General features: G+C 36.4%; 1 protein-coding gene across 1 annotated transcript in view; it reads right to left on the reverse strand.

Moving 5' to 3' along the window:
* The window catches only part of LOC102757107 (inactive N-acetylated-alpha-linked acidic dipeptidase-like protein 2), a gene marked incomplete at its 5' end in the record, with an annotated part of 304,189 nt that overhangs the window by 146,163 nt on the left and 136,665 nt on the right, over positions 1–21,361 (reverse strand). The gene's annotated exons all lie outside the window — the stretch shown is intronic.

The following is a 21,361-nucleotide window of genomic DNA, read 5'->3' on the forward strand; positions in this document are numbered from 1 at the left end:
AGCCCAGAGTCTGAAGCCCCCTCCCGATTGAAAACAACAACCGCGCCCTCGGCTGCCACCAGCCCGCTCCGTGCGCACTCCGCACCTGAGAATTTCACTTCAGCACTGTGCCTCCTCTGAGTCTGGGTATGATATTCTCTTTACTCCTAGTTGTAGAATTTCCACTCAGCCAGGCCTCCTGTGGTTCTGGATGGTGTCCGTTCCGTGTTTCAGGCGTAATTTGAATTGGTTGTTCGAAGCAGCAATCTCCAGCGATAACCTATGCCGCCATCTTGGTTCTCTATGCCCTAGTTACTCTTACATACACAAGCATGACCACATTATATGACTCAGTCAACATATACACTTTTTGACTCTTTACATTACTTTGACTTAGCTGTGCTCTTGTATGGAAGACAGCTAGGGTCACATGTCTTTTTCAAGAGATCTTCTTTGGTAAATTGTGGCCCATTAAATGTTTGGAAATACAGATGAAATAGCAGTTACTTACTAATTAAGGGGTAGTTTTCATGATCAAATATTTAGATTCTGTAAGCAGAGTCCTACGGGAGCACATTTAGAGAAAAACTAATTTTATTCCCTGAAGAAGTGGGAGGTCCAGACACCAATCCAGAATCTCGCAACCAGTTTCCAGCAGAATTGATGAGGATCAGAGCATAGGCATCTGCTCCAAAGCCATTGCTTACTGTTTCCACTATAATGTGTTACTTCAAGTATTGCCAGAAAATGACTCACAGATAACTATGTGAGGAATTGTGATGTTACGTAATTCAGACTGGATCCGGAAATCAAATTAAGATATTTTGATGTATGTCATCAATTCCCCCAAATGATGTGAGAATACATAAACAATTAAATGCATGACCATACAGAACATATAATTAAATTCATGACCAACAAGGCTAAGGGAGCCTGTACTTAGTAAAACAATAGGCTCTTCTGTTACTGCTATTCCCAGGCCAAAACGAATATATGGCACAAGGTTGACACTTTACAAGCATTCACTGCATGAACATATAAGGGAAATTTAAGAATTAATGAATTCATAGGATGGCATTCAATTCTGTTTCACTTCTAATATTGAAAGAGTTTAGGATTTCTGTATTACTAAATCTTTGTGGCAGCCATTTTTTTTTTTTTTTTTTTTTTAGCTTGCTGATGTCTGATGAGTTCTTTAAAATTTACTCTTCACCAAATTTTGTAAAAGGTCACACAAAATAATATATTCCTCATCATTAGTTATTTGAGTAGGCATTTATTACTCTTTTGTAAAACATAACTGATATATTTCCTATTCTTTTATTTAACTATACTAATGACTCTCGGAATTCTTAAAGAAAGTCCATTGACCAATAAAATAAAATTTAAAATATAAAGCTTTATATTTTCTCATCAATACAATGTTCATTTACTAATGATGCATCAACTTTAATTCCAAAAGTTTTAATGTTGTTTTTTACTTGTTGGCATATCTACCTATTACCCATTCAGAGGATCAAATGTATGCTCACAAGTTGGGATGACCTGACATTTTGTGGCAACAAAATGAAAGCATTTTCTGGTCTTCTACAAAAACAAATAGTTCACCTAGCTCCAAGGGGCAATTCATTCAAGATGCCTCTACTGCACATCTTCAAAAGAAAGACTGAGATTGTAAAAGGTTTAGCATAGGTCAGGCAGGATGGAGAGAGGTGAGGGGCATGCACAAAAGACTGAGTGAGACTAAGACAAGAACATTAACAAACTAACAAACCAACAAAGGCAAAGAAAACCTCACAGAAACCCGCTGAGGAGAGTAACTCATTTATACCAAACCACTTTTCATCCCGCTTTCCCACTGAGTGTCATGAGGACACCACACAGCACATATGACTGCAGACATAACTAAACTAAAATTAAAGACCAAACCAGAAAATAGCACACAAGGTAAGTTTATATGAACCTGAGCTCATTCATTTGTTAATTTCAAAAATATTGAGGAAGGATTTACAAGCATCAGGGTCTTGACTAGGTGCTATGAATATAAATATGATGTTGCCCTTCTCTCAACGAGCTTATAGACAAACTAGAGGCCGGTACATGGAATTCATGCACAAGTGGGGTCCCTAGGCCTGGCAGATGATCAGGGCCAGGCCAATCAGGGTCCGAAGGCCCCAGCAGGGTGTGGGAGAGTTGGTAACAGTGGCCAAGGCTGGGTGCGGAAGGAACAGACGCCAGATGCTGACGCTGCCCTCGGCACCCCACCACACCATGGTTCCCCATCTCCCCCCTTCCTTCCCTCGGTGCTGTGCTGCCACCAGGGGCCTGCCTGCAGGGGGATTGATGGGGGAGGGGTCAGGGGAGGTTTTGATCCCCAGTTTGGAACGTGCTGGAGGCAGCCAATCAATGATTATCTATCATCATTGATGTTTCTATCTTTATTTCCTTCTCCCAAATCAATCCAATATATATTTTTAAAATGCAAGGTCTTTAGAGGAAGAAAGTTAGGGCAAGGAATTATTAACAGGGGGGCATTTGAGATCTTGCTCACATTTCAGATAGGATAACATAAGGTGGTCCTCAGTGGGTGACAGGTGAGGAGTGGCAGTGGGTGGAGCAGGGCACTGGGGGCTGAGGAACAGGCTGTAATTACTGGCAATGTCTGTGACAGTGGCACTGAGCCTGTGTTGGGGGCATCGCTGGGATCATTCATCCCAGAGAGGTTTTGATTCCAGATGGGAGGAGAACCACGGAGATCAGCAGGCCTTTCTTAGCCTAGAAGATGATGCAGGTAGCAGGAGTGGGCTGCCCTGCTTCCCTACAAATGTAAACATGCAGTGTAACTGCACATGGATGTCAGTCACACAGCCAAATCAATTCCCAGCCAGCGCTGATGGCTATGTCCTGCCACTCTCTGGCTGTGCTGTGGCGCTATTGGCTGGGGGGGAGGAGGGGGAGCTGAAGCCATGTCCCCAAGTGCTGGTAGCATGCGAAGGGGTGGACAGGAGGACAGAAGCTGGAAGCCGAAGCTGAGGCGGCCCGGCAGCTCTATGTCTGCCATGGAGCTGGATGGGGAGCAGCTGTCAGTGTGACTGGCTTTGGAGTTGGAGGGGCTGTGCTTCCTGCACATCACCAGTGAGTCCCTGTGAGCCCATGGCATGCCAGCTGGGCCAGGAAGGGTTTAGGGAGGCCTTTCCCCCCTGAAGCCGATTTTTGCAGGGTGGCAGTGTCGGCCACTTTTTTTTTCAATTTATTTATTTTTTATTGGAAAGCAAGCTCTGGTCTTGGGGTTCCTGGGATTTTGGGGCCATAGCATGTGCCTCCAGGCCTCACTGCACCCCCCTCTCCCTCCTCCTGTGTTGAACATATGGCCCCTGGTCGTCAGTGTCCATCATAGTGACTGGTCAATTGGTTGTCCTGGTTGTTCCACCATTATGGTCTCTGGGCTTGTATTATATAGGACTAGAAGCCTGGTGCACAAAAATTGTGCACGGGGATGGGTGTGTGTCCCTCAGCCCAGCTTGCACCTTCTCCAATCTGGGATCCATCTCAGAATCCAGGACTGCTGGCTCCTAACTGCTTGCCTGCCTGCCTGATTTCCCCTAATTGCCTTTGCCTGCCAGCCTGATCACCCCCTAACCACTCCCCTGCCAGCCTGATCAACACCTAACTGCTCTCCCCTGCCAGCCTGATTGCCCCCAACTGCCCTCCCCTGCTGGCCTGGTCACCCCTAACTGACCTCGCCTGCTGGCCTGATCGCCCACAACTGCAGGTCTGGTTCCCCCCAACTTCCCTCCCCTGAGGCCTGGATCCCCTCAACTGTCCTCCCCTATAGGGCTGCCCCCCCCCAACAGTCCTCCCCTACAGGCCTGATTGCCCACACCTGCCCTCCCCTGCAGGTCATCTTGTGTCCACATGGGGGCAGCCATCTTGTGTGTTGGAGTAATGGTCAATTTACATACTACCTCTTTATTATATAGGATAGGAGAGAGTAAACCAACCATTTAAACCACAAGGCGGTAAGTCCCATCAAAGAGGAACAAACAGGGTTCTGAAGAAGCCCATTTACTCAGAGCTGGATAATGAGGGGGAGTAGCATAATATAAAGGGTTTCTCAGGTGTTCTAATTGGATACTGTAGAAATGGCCATTAGCTGGTATAAACTCAAGTGATGGAAACTGCATGTTGGAAGGGCACTAAAGAGAGAGAAACAGGATGACATTTTTGAGGACTATAAGTACCAAGCATGGTATGGCTGGATCAAATAATATAGACTTGCCCGTATAATTATGAAATATTATCATATAGATGAAGATTTAGGTAAGCAGGACTCAACTAAGAAAGACCTTGTTTACTAATCTCAGAAGTGTGAGTCATTCTAGTAAGCAGTGGGGAACTATTCAAAGATTGAAAGCAGATCATTTGCAATGATCACTCACTCCAAGACAGTTTCCCACAAAGGATTGATGGAGACAAGACAGGAGGCAGGAAGAAATATTGGCTTGCTTGACTAAAGAATAAGCTCATTTTTATGATGTAAACATGATTTGCCTTCTTAAAAAGTAATCATCTGTCACATTAAATTAATTTTGTCAATTTGTTTTTTATGGCTTTATAGTTTTGTTTCATTTAATATGTAAATTACATTGTTTTATGTTTCCCAACTGGCTTTCATTCAGTGCCTTACACACACACACACACACACACACACACACACACACACGTAGGTTAAAAATTAATACCTGAAAATTTTACATGCACTGTAACTGCACATGGACGTCAGTCACACAGCCAAATCAATGCCAAGCCAGTGCTTAAAAAGATACAATATCAGTCAGAGAAAGACACGTATCATATGATCTTACCGATATGTGGAATCTAAAGAACAAAATAGGTCCCAAAGCATAGAAGCATAAAATAGACTATCGAATCCTCAGAGGGAAGGCAAGGGTGGGTGGGAAGAGATCAACCAAAGAACTTGTATGCATATATGCATAACCCATGGACACAGACAATAGTATGGTGAAGACCTGGGACTTGGGGTGTGGGAGGGCTATAAGAGGTCAATGGGGAGAGGGGAGAAGGGTACATGTGTAATAGTTTCCACAATAAAGATTAAAAAATAAAAAATATATTTTCTATCAACATATTAATTCAAATAAATGTAGCAATATGATTACACATGTTCAGAAATCATAGGATACATATTAGGTAATTTAAGTAAGAAAGAGAAGCATATTTGCATATTTCAATTAGGTTTTTTAATATCTGCCACCAAATAAACTACATTATCAAATGATATGCTTTAAATACTCATAATTTTCTACTAGGACCTTTATACTTAGAATGTCATAAACTATAACAAGAAATAGCTAAAATAGCTACTATGCCCTAAAGAAGTGTTACACATAATGTATTTCTGCTCCAAGTCAAACCAGTTCAATCTCAGAATGAGATATGCATAAGATATAGTTCTTTACTTATGTATTTGTAAATGTATATATTCTATTTTTAAATATAAATCTTCTATAAAATTGATTGCTTTATTATGATAATTTAAAAAAATAACTAGAATAGTGAGGAAATATTTTTAAGAAAGAAACCAAAAATGCATTTGACTAGGACAGGATTCATTTTTCCACAATTTAAAGAAAACTTTTCATCTTTTTCATAGAATATATAGAACATTTTAATACTGGTACACAGAGGTGGCTACTTAGAGCAATGGAGGATTTCTGACATTTTAGGCTCCAAAAGTTTGTATTGAGACATCAGTAACTTTTACAAATATGTTTCCATTTTGACCTACTGGTGTTGACTTGGCATTTCAGTTGGGAAGTTCCATCTTAAGGGACACTCAAGAGCTGAGAAAGGTTGTCATGCCAGGAAGCTGCTGACTTTAAAAAATGGGTCAATATGTTGAATACAAGAAAGTTGGTGTGTCTGACTCTGAATTGATAAAATTGCACATGCCTCTAGCAGATGTGCCAAGCACTAAGAGGACAATAATTTTCCATTTAAATGCCAACTGCCTGATTGATAACAGCTATTTGGAGAACCTTGTTGAAAAACACTCTAAGGTTTTGTCTAGTTCAGGCAGAAATAATGCTGGGTTGACTAACGACATCTACAAAAGGTATGGTAGGAAAGAGTAGCATTATTAGCTGACCTAGACCATGAGGTTGATTGTACAACATGAATATATACTTTGCAACCCTTTCTTTAAAAGCATTTTGGATTTGAAAAGCAGGCTTTACATTTGTTATACTGTTGTTTTTCTTGTTTGTTTGTTTGTTTTTATAAACTAGTAGCCCTGCACATGAATACCTGTTCCAGTAGGTCACTGCCGCCCTCCTGTAGCTCCCCCTGCCCCCCCTCCCCTCCTCTCCCTCATAGCTTACTACCCTGTCCCCTCCTGTAGCTCTCCGCAGCTTGCTTGTTGTTGTTCTTTTTTTAAATTTTGTTTTATTGCTAAAAATATTACAAAGAGTGGTACATATGTCTCTTTTATTTCCCCTTGGCCTTCCCCCTGCCTCCCCTAGTCCCCAGTGTCTTGTGTCCATTGCTTATGCTTATATGCATGCATACAAGTCCTTTGGTTGATCTCTTACTGCCCCCCCACCCCGCCAAACGCTCCTCGGCCTTCCTGCTGTAGTTTGACAGCCTGCTAGGCTGCTGCTTCACTGGCCCACGCTCCTGCTGATCTGTGATCTGGTCATGAAGCGCTTGGTCCTTGTTTGCTCATGAACTCAGAAAGATGGACAGTAAGACTTAGGAGAAAGAAATCAAATTATCCAAGAAAAAATGCAGTCCAAGAATACTGTGGAAGTAATGCAAATTAGTCAGATTGTTTTTCCAAGTTCACCTATGTACTTTTCTCTCAAGTATTTATTTAATGCTCAGTTCACTCCCCTTTCATGTAGAGAAAGGAAAAAAAAATCATTTTTTTCAATATTGTAAAAAACATCAGTCCCTTTATCTTTTAAAATAAAAATAGCCCTAACCAGTTTGGCTCAGTGGATAGAGTACTGGGTCCCGGGTTCAATTCCGGTCAAGGGCATGTACCTTGCTTGGGGGCACGGAACATATCATTGGCAGCACAGAATACCTTCACTATAGAGACAACTCTTTCCATGCTGGAATATCTGCTAGGACATTACTGTAAAGAGCCAGAGGAAAGACTACAAAAAAATGGATATACTGGTTGAAAAATGGGCAAAGATATGAACAGTCTAGTAATAGAATGAGAAATATAAATGTACAATAAATTTAAACATTCCACCTTGATAGATCAAAGAAATGCCAATGAAACTTATTTAGAAAGATTTAAAAGATAAGAGTGCTGGGATTCAGAGAAGCAGGCCCTCTTTCACAAAGGTATAATCTTCCAGGAAGCTAATTTTTCAATATCTACTAATGCCTATAAGAGTCATATACTTCAATCTGGAAGTTTCTTCACTAAAAATGCACCCTAAGAAAACTTTCTGCAAAGGCTTTGCTTGTGATTTTCTTAGTTGTATCTTATTTTGAAACCAGATAGTAAAGGTTGCAAATAATGCAATATGAACTATCCACTGCTTTTCTCAGGAGGGTACTCTAGTTGAGGAGGGAAGTTGGGGGATTATGGAGGATAGGGGCAATGAGTGCTTGTAAAGGATAGAAACCATGAAAGTGGCAGAAGCATTGAGAATTAAGAAGGAGCTTGGCTGGAGTGGGTCGGTGGTTGAGCTTGGATTATGAACCAGAGCTCATAGTTAGATTCCTGGTCAGATCATGTCACATATCCCAGTTACAGGCTCCATCCCCAGTGTGGGATGTGCAGGAGGCAGCCAACCAAGTATTTGCTCTCATCATTGATGTTTCTATCTCTCCCTCTCCCTTCCTTTCCGAAATCTATAATAATAAAAGAGTAATATGCTAATTAGACTATACAGCCGAATGACCTTCTGGATGACCTTCTGGTTGAAGCTAGGGCTGCAAGGGCTGAGGCAAGCCACCGCAGCTTGTGAGGGGGTCGGGGGGGGGGAGGGCTGAGCCCCTTGCACAAATTTCATGCATTGGGCCTCTAGTCAATAATAAAAGTATATTGAAAAAAAAAGTTTAAAAGAATTAAGAACGAAAGTGTCCAGGACATCAACTTCACATTATTGTTGAAGTGCAGCTCTGGAGCTATATTTGTATGCTCTTTTTTGTCTCTAATTAGTGTCTTTTTTCTTGTCAGTCGCCTGGAAATCAAACCTGCTACACAGACAAGTGGCCCTCAGCTTTGTCTATGTCACAAATATCTTTAGTTATATATTTACATACCCATTGACATATATTTACATACCACAAGTATTGCCCATTCCAATTGAACAAACTCTCCGGCTAAAATATTTAACAAGACATATCATAGTTCTGTTTGTTAGTTTGCGGGGCAATACTTTTAGGAACATCCAGTTCAACACTTCAGTCTTCTAAGTGAAGAAATAAGAGTAAAGAGATAAGCTGGCTTGACTGGTTATGCAGCCTGTTGTTAGTAATATGGTATGGACTATAGCCTGAGGGTTTAGGGAAAGTCTTAGACAAATCCCTCTGTAAAGAGCAAAGACCTCTAACCTTCAACAAAAAATTAATGCATTGCCCCATTCTCAGAGGTTGTGAGACTATAAATAAAAAAATTGTGACCCTTGTCTCTTGTACACTACAGAAGTCACATGAAGATATGTGTGCATCTTGCCCAGAACGTTAAAGAGCCCATATAACAACGGGAACATGTGCTACCCACAGAATTCTCATGAGGATCTCTCTATCCAGGAATTATACTTGATTCACATTTTTATGTTGTTAGAGAATAAGGAGGAACTTCTTCTACCCACTGGACCTACTTTGAAATGAATGTCATTGCTGTTCAGCATTTCTGATCCTAGGGGAAACCAGTGGGATCAGAAATAGACAGGGATCACAGGAAACTGTGACCACAGTGTGAATTCCAAGACTGGCTGGGGGTTGTACGCAAATCCCTCTGTCACAGCTATGCCCACAGCCCCTACAATATCTCTCCAAAGCAAGAGAGAAATTAGAACTGTTCAGAAAAGGCAGGGAAGAAGGATGGATAAAAGCATCTCACCAACAGAGAATTAAAATTAGGATGAGCAAGGACTATAGCTTAGCACTGCTTAAGATAAAGAGAAAATAATACAGAAAAATCATTTGACTGTGATCTATCTGTTTCCCAAAACTTATATCTCAGTGCTTACCAGAAGGATTCAAAACAAGACTTATTCCCCTGGATATTTATGATGTGTTTGGGTCAATAAAGTTTGGAAAAACAATTCAAAATATAGTTAGTTCAGATGAAGCTTGGATGCTACGTATAAACCTTCTCTGAAGTTCGAGGAGTCCATGGTATTTTCATATTTTGGTTTAACCTCATCAAGTTCCATTATTTCTTTTCCTTCTTTCTAGGCACTTACAAATGTATATGAACACTTCAAAGTTCAGGGAGTTAAGTCAGGCAGGACTGCAAGTCAGAAGTGGCTCAAATACAATAAAAATGCTAAACTGGACTAAATCAACAATTGAGGTTTCTCCTGAAAGTGGAGACCACTCATTAATAACACGGTGATATGAAAATGACACTGGATGGTAGGGTATTATATTTTTCTTTCTTTTTTCTAATGCAAGGCAGGTCTCAAATATAGTCAATAAATGTAATCACGGGCATGGATTTCTAGCTCCTCTGGTGCATGACAACAGTTGTTTTGGGACTTAGTGCAAGAAAAAAAATCTATTTGGTGGTGCTTGCTTCATTCTACCTGGTCTAATAACTGTAGGTCCCAGTGGAAATTCCTACTGAAGAAGCATTATCCAGAAGAAAAGAAGGTAATAAAAGGTTAGTGATGCATCTCTCAATAAAAAAATAATAGCATTTACACAGTGTCTTTTTTTAATGTATTAAACATCAATTATCAAATGTATTTTTTAATCAAGATTGCAATACCTAAGATATGTGAATCTATTAAGAGAGTAAGACTCAGACACTGAAATACTTCTTAAGTCAAAGTTCTGAAAATGGTATTATGAGGTATAACTTGGTATATATAAGGCAACTGCTTCAACCCAATACTTTGAAATAAATAATTTTATCTTAAAATATTTATTTCAGGTATATATATATATATATACTGACTGAGGCACATGCCCTTGACCAGAATCGAACCTGGGGCCCTTCAGTCCGCAGGCCAACACTCTATCCACTGAGCCAAACTGGTTAGGGCTCAGGTGTTCTTTTCTTACTATGCACTTACAAACTTATATGAACACTTCAAAGTTCAGGGACTTAAGATAGGCAGTAGCCCAAAGGCGTTAACTTCCAAAATGAAAGTCTTCCTTAACTTTCTATTTGGGGGTAAAAACTGAATTCCATTTATCCAATTTTGGGTAGGCCAAGAATTTAGTGGCTGCTCCTCCCTTCAGAAGAGGATATTCATGTAGATGACAGAGAGAAAAGCATACATCAAAAAAGCATTATTAAATGCATGGTTTAATGTTCCTTAACTTGAAAATATTGACCTTCACACTAAATCAAGTCAAATCCATTTGAAAAGCATGTATTAACCTCCTACTGTGTATCAGGTGATGAGCTAAGCTTCAGTCTAAAATGGTCAAAGGTTCAGTAGTTAAATATTTTTAAACTTTTGACATAAGTAGACCTCTTCATCTACCTGAGCTTTGTCTGAGTCTCTTTAAGATAGTAAGGTTTTCATAAGAAAGAAAAGAAATATTACATAGATTTGAAAAAAACATACTTAGAATCGACCTGAAAAATATAGAAAACCACTAAAGATACAGTTGCCACTGAAATTATCAGTAATAATGATTATATTGCCAATATTTATTGAGAATTTATGTCTGCTACACACAATTTATCTCATTTAGTCACCACATCAACCCTTTGAGTAAGGTGCTGTTAAAAATACAATATTGCAACTAAAACATTATGTAGTACAGATTTTTTTTACATTTAATAATGAATGGATAAATTATCCTCATTTTAAAAAAGAGAAAAATGACCCAGTGATCTCTCTCTGTCAAAGTCATCTAACTAACAAGTCTTCAAGCTTTAATGTAGTATGGCAAACACCATGATGCAAACATGCACTCAATCATATGGTCATATAGAGAAAGACCCTCTAACCTAGACTGGGAGGAGGAGAAAGTTATAAGGAGGATATTACTTCCCAAATCAAGGAATCTGTGCATTTATCACACTGTGTTCTGATAGTCTGCTGATATGTCATCCTTCCTAATTAAACTGTCAGTCCCCTGAAGGCACCAATATGTCTTAATCCATCTTTATCTTTCTGGTGTCTTAGATCATATCTTGTACAGTGTAGGTAATAAATAAGAGTTTGTTGACTGAATAAATGACCAAAGAGAGTGTGTCTTCGATTAACTAATAGATCACATCTGTCCTGGAAAGTAGTCTATTCTAGGGAGTGTTTTCTTACACTTTACTGAAGATAAACTACATTGCATCACCATTGTGTCTTACTCTGTGCACATAAGGTCATAAGAAATATTCATCTTCTTATTATGTGTAATTGCCTAGGAAGATGGTCATGAAAGGAAAGATATTTGTCAGATATATGGGTTGTATGTTATGATTTGACTGCAAGATTCCATTGCTATTCATCAACACACAAAATTTACCCCATCTATGCAGAGTTATTTACTAAATACAGCAAGATTGATTTTAGCCATTTTGGAAGGTGAAAATTAAAACCATGCATGCTTTGTTCCAATGCTTGGTAAAATGCAAAGTAAAAAAAAAAAAAGAACTAGAACAGAAACTGTTCACATATTTCTTAGGAGTCAGGGTGTCAAGGATTGATTAAAACTGCCATTTTGTTACCCATAAGATATAGTATAACACAGAAAAGTTTGGTATGAGGCTGATAGGTATTATTGTTGTGCAACTTACAATACATAGAAACAGTGGCCTGTTTCTTTAGAGATGGGTTTAGGAGTGATTATCATGCTGGTCAACCAAAGATTATGCAGAAATCAGTAATTTATACCAAACAAGATTCAGTGGAGGAGGCATCTGAGGTTTATTCTTGATCTTTGCAGAATTTCATCCCATGCATGTAGTCATCTTAAATTTTTAACTCACAAAAATGAAACAGTTTCCTATAGATTCAGGGCTATTGTTTGGATCTGGGACTCCCTACGGAACACACCCTTAATATATTACCCTCTCTTTCTATTACTCTCTTTCAATTTGCCAAAGGAAAGCTACTGAGAAATCTGGCTGCATGTATCTGCAGTATGGCACTTTGTGAGAATGAATATTCTTCAGTGCTTGGTGAAAGAGATGAATGAGAACCTTACAAAATAGATCTCAAGGCCATGAAAGCATTAGATAATACTACTAGCAGTTCATAGATGTGTTCACAAATCTAGTTTCTGTTTCTTAATACATTGAGTAAAACACAATGGATCTCAAAGAGTTATCATAGTTCATTGTTTTTTTGTTTTTTAAAATGTCTAACAGCTTTTAGTAAGAACCAAAGTAAAATGGAGTTGTTAATAACACCAAATATACACTATTTTTGTTTCTTTTCATCAGGAATAGCCAAGAACATACTGACTGTCTACTTCTTGGGTATCTTAAAAAAATAGCTTTAGAATTCTACCCTAATAACTTCCCTGCATATATGTAAATGAAGACACTGTACAGAAAGACAAATTGAGGGATATTTTACAGAAGCATCCGCTTGTACTCTTAAAAAATCTCAAGCTTGCCGAAACTGGTTTGGCACAGTGGATAGAGCCTCGGCCTGCAGACTGAAAGGTCGTAGGTTCGATTCCAGTTAAGGGCATGTACCTTGGGTGTGGGCACATCCCTAGTACGAGATGTGCAGGAGGCAGCTGATCGATGTTTCTCTCTCATCGATGTTTCTAACTCTCTATCTCTCTCCCTTCCTCTCTGTAAAAAAATCAATAAAATATATTTTAAAAAAATCTCAAGCTCATGAAAAAGCAAAAACATTTTTAAGAGGCTTACCTTCCCCTCCAAAAGTTTATTTGCATGGAGAGTTAGCTACAAAAGACGTTTTTAGAACAGTTGGCAAAATTTGAATATGGTCAGTGGGTTGGAACAAGAGTATTGTATCAATATAAAACTTATTTTAATCACTGAACTGTGGTTATATAAAATAATGTCCTTGATTTTAGTAAATACACACTGAAATATGTAAGATAAAATGCTGAAGTTTTTAACTTACTCTCAGATTTAAGTCAATTAACTCTCAAATAATTCACAGAAAATGTATGCCTGAAATAGTGTATAGAGTGTTTTTGTGATATCATTGCCAACTCTGGTGAATGGAAAATTATATTTAAAAACTTCAAGAGACAAATTTATAGCAGAAAAATTGTAAATAGTAGTTCTCAAAAATTATAGTGATTAAGGTAATATTTTTATATTTCCATGTTATTTGGCCACTAATAAAATGCCAAAATAAGCTAATGTATTTGATATTTTCATTGGAACAAATCTAAGATAGCAGATGTTCTTATTCCCATATTAAAAATGGAGAAACTTGGAAACAGAACTACTTTGATCTATTAGTTTGAAAGACTATGATTTGCAGCCCTTTTCAAGGTAACTATACCACACACTGTGCAAATTGCCCTCCTTTATGTCTGGAAGGCAAGCCTGTGGTTTGTCCTGTACTCACTAACCAGCTGTCAATCTGTAAGAATTTGGGTGGCTGCAGATCGGTAAACAGCTCTATAATTTAGAATCAGTCTTCTAAGCTGTCTTGTCTCTATTTTTCATAGCATGTTATTGGTTTTTATTCCAAAGCTGAGCTAGCTCTTCCAGGCATGATCGATAATGCAGGTGCACAGTTTTAGCAAAGAAACAATAGGAAACCCTGTTGGTTGATGTTGCATCACAAATAGAAGGGGTGGGGGGATCAATGTTAGACAATAGAATTGAGAAAATCATTAGGTAAATAAATTTTATATTCATGCTTTTGGGAATTACATCAAAGAGTACATATTTTATTTGAAAATGTGTAGGTGTTCTGTGGGGAGAGAAAGCAAGAGCAAAGGAGTGTTTAGAAATTCATATTTTCAAAATTATTATTTTATGAGAATATAGGTCTTATCTTTTAAATTTAGAATAATTTTCTTTATTTAATATTACCTAATTTGTCTCTGACTTTGTGTGTGTGGAGAGAGATGATGTGAGAGAATAAAATTATCTAGGTTAACACCTTTTATTAAAGGTTATTAAATTCTATTAAGTAATCTCTAAAGTTGAATGCAACTCAGTGGTTATATAAGATGCTCCGTTAGATTCTGGCTAAAAAAATAAAATAAAAAATAAATAATCAAACTGGTAGAGTTTGTGTTTATATAATAGGTTAGTATAATAGTAAAATAACACTTATAGGAATTACACATTAATGTTATAGATTATAATATTTTTTAATATATTTTATTGATTTTTTTCGACCCTTCAGTCCGCAGGCCAACGCTCTATCTATGGAGCCAAACCATTCAGGGCTAGAATATAATATAATATATTTATTTATTTATTTAGGTTAATAAATATACATATATTGAGGATACTTAGTAAAATTTTTTAAACAAATGGTATAATCACAAAAACAGTTTGGAGATCACAGTTTTAGTGTTCCTAAGTAGTGTTAACTATAAATATTGAGGGGAAATAAAAGACACTAAAAATTAAATATTAAATATGTAAGTGTAAATGTTATATATGATGAGGTGATTGATTCTTTCATTGAGAAAGTGCCATTGAATCATATAGAAGTAACAAACTGTGGTAACTAAAAGCACTATGCTCTGGGTTCGGAATACATGGGTTCAATGACAGATCTGTCACTTAGAAACTATCTTCTTGGATAAGTTCATTAAAAATTCTGCAGACCTCAGTTTCCTCATTTGTAGGTAAATGCCATTCGTTAAAACATATGCAAAAGGCAAGACTATGAGGAATGAACCTGACTGATTTATTCTCCTACCCTTAAAAATGGATTTCTTAACCATTGCAGACACAAAAAATGACAGTATATTTTACTCAGATAATTTTCTACATTATTCATATTTATTTTATTTGATGTTATCACTATTATTGGTGCAACATGAGCTGTTTATTAATGGGTTGGTCATTTTCTAGGGTAACTGTATGTCCTTTATTGTAGACCTCTAAATCACAAGATCAGGTATTTGCTGTTGATAGAATTTCAAAGATATACTCCTTAACTTATTGATAGTTTTATTTTTTTAAAATATATATTTTATTGATTTTTTACAGAGAGGAAGGGAGAGGGGTAGAGAGTTAGAAACATCAATGAGAGAGAAGCATCAACCAGCTGCCTCCTGCACACACCCGCACAGGGGATGTGCCTGCAACAAAGGCACATGCCCTTGACTGGAATCGAACCTGGGACCCCTCAGTCCCCAGGCCAACGCTCTATCCAGTGAGCCAAACCAGCTAGGGCAACTTATTGATAGTTTTAATGCTGTATTCTAATCACAGGTTATTCTTTAAAAAAAACATAACCTTTCTGCCCTCATGCTTATTCTATTTTATTTATGCTTAATAATAGTTTTCATCACTGTGTTCATTAGGAAAAGTATCCTAGATCCATAAACACACTAAATGAAATGCTGCAAGAGACAGATTGTCAATATTTTAATGAAAGATACTGTTGGCCATAAACTGATTAGAATAAGAACATTTTAAGCATAATACAGGAACTATGAAATATAAATTACTGAAATAAAGATAGCGTACTAGTTGAAATTTTACTAGGCTATATTAGGTCTTTTACACTGACTTTAAGATAATGTGGGTTGCATTTGTGTCAAAGGAATTTCAATTTATTTTTTAAATCTTCTAATTACTGGCAAAGTCCACACTTGGTAGAGCTAATATTTAGGTCCAAAAAGATATAGATACTAGGTCCTTTCTAACATCCAGAGTGAAGGGTGACCTGAGGAAGTGAATGAATTTTTATCTATTTATATTAGTGTAAATAAGATAACTGTGACTAAAACTTTGTATTGTATCTTGAGAATGTGATTCTAGAATGTACTAAGTCTTAGGCTGGAAACTGAACTTTAACTCTTTAAAAAATACGAGGCTAGGAGAAGGGGTACGGAGGGCCCAGCGGTCAGGTAGAGAGCAGGCTTTGCCTGTCAGGATCATACTCTGTGATATCAAATACTGGCTCTAGGGAAGAACAAACTGTTTCCTACAAAACAAAAGGAAGAATATATTTGTCTGAAGCTAAAGTCTAAAGGCTTTAACTGAATTCTAAAAAATAATGAAACTTTGATGTTTAATGGTAAACTCAGACCTATATAGAAAGCAGAACAGAAGTGGTTACTAACCATTCTTTGTAACCCTCAAGTTAGTAGGGTATTGAGAAAATAGACATTGGGTTCAGAGGTTTTTATGCCAAAATATAGAATATGAAACACACAAAAATAATAACTTTTACATATGACATGGGAATATATAAGTAATGGGTGATAACACAAATAGCCACTTAAAGAAAATTGTTTGGCCATAAAAAGGAATGAAGCACTGATACATGCCACCACAAGAAATTTTGAAAATATTATATTAAGTGAAAGAAACTAGTCATACAAGACAACATATTTTATTATTTATATATAATATATTATTTGATTTATAAAACATGTCAGAAATAGAGAAATCAATAGAATTAGAAAGTAAGTGGTTGCTAGGTGGCCTTGCCTGCCCTTGCTCCTAAAATGTTGTTTTTCATCCTAATTGACCTCATATTTACCTCGATTGTGAGTTTCCTATACAGTGCTACAAAAACCTTTACTGTCTAAGTAGTGAGCATACTGAGGCTGTTTCATGTAATGCTGATGAATCTCCAGTGTTTAGAACCAGTTATTGATTTAATGTATAGTTTTGGATAGCTCCTCTATGCCAGGGAGTGGGGACACAAAGCAAGATCTTTGCCCTGTAGAATTTATATTCTAAAAGAATACATAGTAAATTCTCAATAAAAATTTGTTTATTGAGTGAATTAATTAATTTGAAAAAAAGTTTTAAATAACTGGCAATCCATAAAAGAGCCGCTACATTTAAAATAAAATGCTAAATGGAAGTAAAAGCTTTGCCTTTTTTAATGTATACTCAGCAGGGATTATCAGATTCAATAATAATTTTGACCAATACATAGATGCCAACTCTCTTACTAAATGTATGCCATCGCACAATATTAAAAAGCATCATTCTAGATTCAATTATTTATATACACAAATAGTGATAAGAAGCATTAAAATCATTAAAATGGAAGTGATATCCCAGAGGAAAAATAAAAATCTACTTGGATTATCTGCATAATTAAACTTATATTACTTCTAAAATAACAAATCATACAGAGAATGCATTCAATGCTTAGTCCTAAAGTAATCTGGAGGTAGTTAGGGAACCATACGTATTCTATTAAAATTAATTATAGCACTAACTGATTTAATGCAATGTGAAGAATCAAATTATTTCATTATTTATTATGGTATAATGCTTCCTCTCACCTACAGTGAGTGACACCAGTACTCATACACAGTCTACTAAATGAATTTTGTTAAACTTTGAGGTATTCATAATTAGCCATCACCTGTACAGTAAAATAGATCAGCACACTTGAATTATTGAGCTTATTGTTTTGTAATCTTCTGCTAAGATTGGCAATTGTATTAAATTAACTAGATGGCTCTTTAAAATCTACAATACATGATTCTATGAATTCATTCAAGCTATTTTAACTTTTATGTCTTCACATTTTAAAATTACATATTTTTATTTGAATTTATTGGAGTGACATTGGTTAATTATATAGATTTCAGGTTTACAAATCTATAATACATCATCTTTATATTGTATTGTGTGTTCACCATCCCAAGTCAAACTTCCTTCCACCACCATTTATCTCCCCTTTCCCCCACCCTCTTCCCACTGGTAATCATCAGATTATTATCTATGAGGTTTTGTTTTTGTTGTGTTTTCTGTTGTTGTTGTTTTGCTTAATCCCTTTAGTTGGCTGTTTTTTTGTTTGTTTGTTTTTTGTTTTCTTGGGGTTTTTTACCCAGCCCACTGCCCTTGCTCCCCTCTGATACCTGTCAGTCTATTCTCTGTAGAATTACATATTTTTTAGAGTAGCATTTTTATCAATTTCTTCTCGAGAATACTAATAACCTACTAAACATTTTAAAAGTGGTTTTTGGTGGGAGGAGAGATCACAAAAATTTAGTAAATATTAGATTTAAAAATACTTAAGTGGTCAGTTTATTGAATAAATATTCAGATTAGAAATATTCTGAAATATTACTAATTATTAAGAAGAGGAGAAAGGAATATTTAATTCCTATTCAACTATAGTATTCTTTTTTTCCCCAAACAATATCATAGGTTTTTTACAAAACTCAGGTACATTATCTTTCTGCAATATTGAACATAAATCTTTTATAATATTAATTCTCTGTAGATTACAATAAATTTAAGCTTCAAGGTTTTATGATTTAGACCAGAAGTTATATAAATTGTACTGTAAGGCAGATAGTACATATTCTTGTGGGACATATGGTCTCTGGTTCAGCTATTCAATTCAGTTGTTGCATCATGAAAGCAGTCAGAGACGATAAGTAAATAAGGACATGGTTATGTTCAAATAAAACATTTCAAAAGCAAGCAATGGGTGTGTTTGCCAATTTCTGTTTTAGAGAGGGGAAATTGATTTCACAATAAAAGAGAAGTTTAGAGCTGTTATGAGAAACTACATTAAACTATATGCTGATGGCTAAGTATACATTAATTTTGGTTGTGTTCAATTCAGATTTCTGGCCTTAAAATATATTTCTAAATCTATCAATCTTAATTTTGTAGCGTTTTGCTCAAATACTAATACTTTCTTATAGACATGGATCACTGTGTTGCTGGACTATTATTCATTTCTAAATCTAGCAAAAAAACAGTTGGTAAAGTTCTATGTTAAATGTTAATATAGTCTAAGTCTGATGTACACTAGCTGTACGGATTCCCTTTATGTTTGCAAAACATTGTATTTATAAAGAAGATACTTGTCTACAAGTGTTCATTTCACAAGCATGAGGATTTTTGCCCTATATCGCCTAGCATGTGTTTACCCTTCAAAATGTTCCATTTTTAAAGTACGAAATAATGTCATATGGTCTTATGAACCATTTGAAAAGGTTTCTTCACGTCGACTTCATGCATTTATCTATTTTTATCTAGGACTGTTTCCTTGAAACATTTCCAGCTTTTATCCAAACAGCATGTTTTATCTGGGAAGGTGGGAAAACATAACAGTACTTCAGTTTTCTAAGGCGCTCCCCTCCTAAGGTACCGATATCCTAAATGAAGAGCTTCCATTGAAAGCCTGTAAGATTCTATCTGAAAGAGGACAAGACACAGCAGTTAGCCCCAAATATGGACAAGTGAGCAGTGTGGTACTAAGTGGGTTAATAGGAAAACCGGGGCACTGAGGATCATGCTTCAAAATAGGGCAATCACATCACACTGAGAGGTGGCATCACAATTCTGACAATGGGCTGTTGCTGCCAGTGCCCACTGCTGGTCTCACTGTCCCAAATCTGCTGTCAGCTGATGCTCCACAAATAAGATGTCTCAAACCAAAACTTATACTCTGCTATTCTTTGAGTGTTATTTACATAAATTTCACACATCAATTACCTTTTATGTTAAAAAAATCCTAATAATTTAAATTAGACCTTTTATATTTTGGGAAGCTCTTATTTAAGAGAATTAAAACACTATCTATACTACTTAAAGCTCTAGAATGTTATCCTTATAGACATTCTGCAAATATACCAAGAAATTAAAATAAATTTTGTATTTTAAAAAGCACTTATACACACTGATTAAACTAGTTATTAAAAATTAGTACCTTTTGTTATTTTAGAAGATAAGTATAAAGATTCACATACTTGAGAAATTATCAACTACAGAAAATATTTTTAGAAAATAAAAACATTTGAAATCTATTTGTTACTAAATTTATTTATAAGGGAGAACTGTATCTTGCATCTCTCTGCATTATATATCCAAATAAAATGTGAATTGTAAAATAGAACTATAAAAATATTAAGTATATAATAATAGATACTAAATTATATTGACCTAAAGTATAAGATGTAAAGTACTTCAACTCTACAATAAAACATGTTTTTAAGTTGTTTAGTGTAAAATCTATTGGTTATGTTAACATTATATATAATGTTATAAATAAGATATGCTATCATAATTAATGCCTAATATGGTTAAGTGTGCCATTTACTGATTCTCCATATCAGTTTCCTCTCATAAATAAGAAATATCTGCATAGAAAAATGTTGAAGATTTAGAAATCAACACTGCTTAATATTTCATAATTTAACCATATTAATATGTTATTATATTCAGTTTCCTGATACAGAGTTGCTATACTCTGTAAAAGAGAAAGCATGGTAAGCAAAGAACATAACTAAAGCAGGTCTGAATAACCACAGACAATATGCATCCAGCAGTTTCATAAACAGGTAAAATTTACACAGAAATCTATACTGTATTGTTAAAATATAGTATGATTTCTGAATACCTAGAAAGAAGGGGCTGATGTCTAAAATACAGGATGAACTCACTACCAAAGAATCTAAATGTCCTATTATTCTCCATTGTCATAAGCCTAGTCAGTTGGTAGACAGAAATGATGCTACAGATATTGTATACTGGGTATCAGCAAGAAATTTAACATTTTTGTCATGTGATATCTTTGCAGACAAAAATGGAAAAGAAAAATGAGACCTAAGTGAAAAAACAGAGAGGTGAATAAACATACTGAGTCCTAGTACTGACAAATGTCAAGCTGGAGAAAGACCTCTGCTGCTGTAGTCCTTACACTGTGCAGAAAGGGTATGCATATCAGGAGCACATAGCATACTTTCCAAAATCACACATCCTAGGGCCACTTTGTGAGGTGGATCAGGAGTGTGATGATGAAAGAATAAGAAAGGATATGGACAAAGTTATTTTGCAAAACCTTTCCAAGTAAATACATAAAACCTTCCAATGACCAATGTGCTAGCTTATTATGGCGTTCCACAAAGTTAAATTCCTGATCCTCTTTGATTACATCCTATATAACCCTATATAATTAAGAGGTAACATGAAATTTGATCATCACACCCTCACAAGATGGCTGCCTATGACCAGGCCAGCAGGGAGGTTAGTGAGGGACAACCAAACCACTGAACAAGCAGGCTGAGTGTGGCAACCAGGCCAATGGTGGTGGTGGCGGTG

This window comes from Myotis davidii, unplaced genomic scaffold, assembly GCF_000327345.1.
Source record: "Myotis davidii unplaced genomic scaffold, ASM32734v1 scaffold573, whole genome shotgun sequence".
In the NCBI taxonomy this organism is placed as follows: domain Eukaryota; kingdom Metazoa; phylum Chordata; class Mammalia; order Chiroptera; family Vespertilionidae; genus Myotis; species Myotis davidii.